Source organism: Passer domesticus, chromosome 8 (assembly GCF_036417665.1).
Source record: "Passer domesticus isolate bPasDom1 chromosome 8, bPasDom1.hap1, whole genome shotgun sequence".
NCBI lineage: Eukaryota > Metazoa > Chordata > Aves > Passeriformes > Passeridae > Passer > Passer domesticus.
In genome coordinates, this window is record NC_087481.1 from 42436097 (window position 1) to 42440697 (window position 4601).

A 4601-nucleotide genomic window follows, 5' to 3' on the forward strand; every position below is an offset into this window, starting at 1 on the left:
TTAATAGATTGGGAGGCAGTGGGGGCTTTCTCCCTTTGCATCCTACTGCTCTTCCAGCCAGTCTTGGCAGTGGCATAGCTGTGTTGGTTTAACAGACCTAACAGAAATCACACTTCTTGTTCTGGCTTCTTCCAGCTAGAACCTTAATGCAACTCAAGAGCAGCAGCAGCTGTAAAAGCAGTTTTGCTGAGGGAAGGATTCTCCTCACTGTGGTGAGCTCATGCAGACACACACATGAAGTTGGATGATAATGCATTTCTATGACAGACAACAAAAGTTGTCCATAGGAGTTAAAGAGAGAAGATCTGACAGAAGTTACCTTTCTATGGCCTCGAGCAATTATTGAAGGTCTTGGAAAGGTTAATTTACCAACAGAAATGTAGCTGAAAACTCTGTTAGCCTTAAATCTCTGTCCCTTCACCCCCTCTCCACACAAGACTTTGACCACATTTTTTTTTAATATGTATTTTTATTTTATTTTCTATATATTTATAAATGGTGATCATCCAGTGTTGGTAAAATGTAGTTTGTGCTTGTCTAGACTGGAGATAGCTGCAGTTTGCTGTGTGTGTTGAGTGACAATGACCACACACCCCTCACAATGTTCCCCAGCCTTGGGGGCCCCGTGTGGGATAACTGGGTTAACAGCAGAAGCCTGTGCTGAACAGGATCCCTAAGGTGCCTAGAAAAGAGAGGGTATCCAACAAACCACTGCTTTAAATTTACAAAGAATATTTATATGTACTTACTCCTTACCCAGACTGTAATAATAAAAAAACAAATGAGCTATCATTTTTCAGGAAAGTACGACTTTTCCAGCCTTATCTTCTGAGTTACCTATGCCAATTTTTTACTCTCATTTTCACTGATTTAAAATTAGCTGGTACTTCCTCCCAAGTGTGAATGACTTCTACTGCAACTGATGTGTGATGGAAATATTTTCATTAACCTCATTCAAGGGTTAGCTCCAAATTTCCCACAAGAAGTCTACTCCACACTGGCACCTTAGTTTGAATAATTTGAAAGGAAGTAGAACTGTTGAGAGTCCCACCACTCCATCAGGTTGTGGGCAGAGGAATTACAGAGGTGGAAGCATACCTGAGCACCAGAGTCTGATCTCCTGAGGCAGCAAAGAGCGTGAAGAAGGCAATGAAACACCTGCACAACCACTGCAGGTGAGGAGGACCTGTGTCAAAGGCAGACCAGGCTGTGGCTGATTATACTGGGGTATCATTAAGCACATACATGTCATTTTGTGATGTTATTTCATTACTGTGCCACGTTTACCACATGGGCCCATTAAAAGGAAGAAAGCAACCAAAGCCAGGTGATTTGGGCCCTTGTCGCCAGCCTGGTGCTGGCAGAAAGGGCCAGCGGGCTCCTCTTGGTGTCCCAGTCCTGTGTCGTCACCATAGGTGCCCCCTGCACATGGCCAGCCCCCGCCCCAGGGCTACCTCATCTCCCAGAAATGAAAACAGAAGCTTTATCTCCCTTGGGTCCATAATAACTTCTTTCTTAAACCAAACTACCTTTTGTTTTCTGCTACTGTTTTCCTACATGCCCACGGCCCCATGGCCTGCAATGCCCACAGAAAGGAGCCTCCCGTGCCATTTGCTGGCCCCATGAAGCGCTGCAGAGCCCCCCAAGATGCTGTCCGTGTGTCGGTGTGTCCGTGTGTCGGTGTGTCCGTGTGTCGGTGTGTCCGTGTGTCGGTGTGCCCGTGTTTGGCGGCTGCCGGCGCTCATTGGGCCCGTGCTGGGTGGGGTGACATCAGGCCCCGCTCTCCATAGGGCCTCAGCTTGCCCCGACCTCTGCTGAGGGGTGAAAACATCACAGTACGGCCTCCCGGCTCCAATGAGAACACAGGCAGCTTCGGCCAGGGATAAAAGAAGTTTAAAAAAAAAGAGAGAGACTGTAGTCTTGGAGCTGCTATTAACGGGAGATGAATTGCAAGAGCATTTCATGCCCAGGGACTTCAGAGAGCAGCATCCCCAAGAGCCATTAGAACCGTGCTGAAGCCCTTTGCTGTCAGGACAGAAGCATGCATATAAATTTTATGCCATTTGTCTTTGAGCAGAAACAAAAGATCAGCTCGAAATCCTCAGCATCTTGTCCCGACTAACAAGAAATAATACTGTCTTGTGTGGCTGTCTTGTTAGTCTTTTCCCATCAAAGGGGTGATAAATTTATTCATAATTTTGGAAGGTTTTGCTGTTAAAATTAAAAAAGAAGCAGCAAACACTTGGAGTTGAGGTTATATTTATTCCTGTTAGTGCAAATCATGCTGCTGCTAAGGATCGTGACTTTGGGAAGTGCACAGTACTTTTTTAAATTGAAAAGAAACACAGCTTTAAAAGGCTAGTCACTACACTTTCTTCTCCTGCATTTACTAAACTAACTCCAAGGATGAGACATCTAATGTTTTTTCTAGTTACAACTGCAATGTGAAAAAAATTAATTACTTTAATTAGGATTTTTTTCTTTTTCAACCAAGAATTCAAGCCCTATAAACATTTTGGGACCTAAACCTTTAATTTACTCATGAGAGAATATCTGCTGGGTTCAGTAGTCAGATTAAATACAGGCTCTGTAAATAATGTGGAGAATTAAATGCTTTAAGGCATTCTTTATTAAATTAAGAAGGTGTGCATACAGATATTACATACAATTTTGTATTTTAGGATTTGGATATCTGTGATTGGACCAGATTTTGTCCTATGGATTTCCTTTGTTAAATAGTTTAGTACTTTGTGAATGTGTAATAAGAAATTAGTTCTGTGTTTTACCATGACGCTTCCATCAAACATTTTCTCATTTTATGCCAGAAAATAATGTCATGTTAGAGCCTAAAATTAACTACAACCTAGTCCTAAGAAGTCTGATTTTACATGGAGCAGTTACTGCTAGGTTTCCTCTAGCAGATGAACACGGCAGCTCCTCCAGCTGGCCCGACAGCTCTGCTGTGGGTGCACAATGGGTGAGCGAGCTGCTGCCCAGGCTGCGTGCAGCGTGTGCCCAGCAGGCAGCAGAGCCCTTGCTGAAGGAGGGCCTGTGCCTGCCCAGGCTGCCAGGGCCAGCAGCAAGGACAGAGCCCTGAATCAGACCTAGAAAGATATACTTCATTTATTTATTTGTTTATTCTCTGCAATAAGTGTGCATCATTTACCTGCTGAGGGCTTGAAATAAATTGGGCAAATTATCGACCTTCTGAGAGGCAGTGCAGCCTGTCCACACTTCACAGGGCACAGCACAGAGCAGATGAGGCTAAGCCCTAAAAATTATTTCTTTTAAAGCTGTATATATTTTATTCATACTTGTACTTAACAGGTTCCTTCCACATAAGGAAGGAGTGTGAGGGCAGAGAGAGTTCATTTAAACTCTGTAATACTGTATGGTTAAAAGCTTCTTTCACATAGCTGTGTTCATGAAGTGAGCTTGGAATTCTTTAAAAATCCAGATTATTACAGAGGAAGGGATTTGTTGTTTGGCAGATTGACAAAGCCTGCCATTTACTCACCTCATGTGCTGCTTGTCTTTACAGTAAGTCTTAGATAGGGTTCACAGCACAAGGGAGGCCTGAAATATGTTGGGGCAATTAAAGAGAGATTCCCAAAAATTTCAGGTTCCATTATCCAACAAGCTCCAGCTTGAATTTGCGTGAAGTTGCTTTTTAAATTTTTCATTTCTTTTTATTCTTTCTGTGTCTCCACCTTATTCTTATTTGCTAGTAGCCTGATGGCTTTTAAATTGCACCACAAACCTCCAAAAACATTACATCCCTTCGCAGACTCCCCTAGCACAGGCTGGTCATAAACTGAAGTATGAAACATCAGTGTAAAAATTACATGTGGAAACATTAATACACTAATACAGGCAAGTACAGCTGGTAGAACTGAGGGCTGAGCTGTGACTGCCTGAGCAGATTTCACTTGCTGAACCTCTGAATTCAGAGTAATGAATAAAGACCGAGAGGGAAAATCAGAATCTTCCAGAAGGAAGTGCCTAGTGCAGAACACAGGAAAGAGTAATTCCTGTTGTGGACTGGGACAAAAGACTGAACTGCTCAAAGTCTGGGATCTGCAACTCCAAATCCATTGTGGGAGAAGCTCTGCTCAGACAGTGATGAAAGAGTAAATCCATTCCATTTATTAATTTTTGATGTCACTTTACAGGAAAGAATTGCTACATGCAGCAAGACAGCTTACTGCCTTCTTTAACCTTGCAAATTACAGTGTCACCTTCTAATTGTTCCTTCAAAATCAGAAGGTGGTGAAAGAGAGATTAGTGCTATTTAATAGGATGAAGGCCTTTCTACATACAAGGGGAGCAATTAAAGCCAGACACACTAATTGTATGCCCAGATTCAGCATCACTGATTTTTCTCCAAAGCAAAATCAGGAAATGGTATTGCCAGCCTTCAAGGTTCTGTTGGAACCTCCAGATACAGAGATGAACTCAGCAGCCAGAGGAAAGAAAACAATGCTGTGTGAAATATGGTACAAAGATGATTTTATTTTTTTTTTTGCCTCTGAAAACTTTCTGAGTTACAGCTCCCAAAATTAATTTCCAGAACCTAAAATGTCCATCATTTGGGGTTTTTT

General features: G+C 42.6%; 1 long non-coding RNA gene across 1 annotated transcript; it reads right to left on the reverse strand.

The window, feature by feature from the left end:
- Positions 1-557: 557 nt before the first annotated feature.
- LOC135306600 (uncharacterized) lies at positions 558-1667 on the reverse strand. Its single transcript, XR_010367395.1, has 3 exons — positions 1530-1667; positions 1099-1186; positions 558-682 (listed from the first exon to the last, which is right to left on the reverse strand). It is a non-coding gene; the product is annotated as an uncharacterized LOC135306600 (long non-coding RNA).
- Between the last annotated feature and the right edge of the window lie 2934 nt (positions 1668-4601).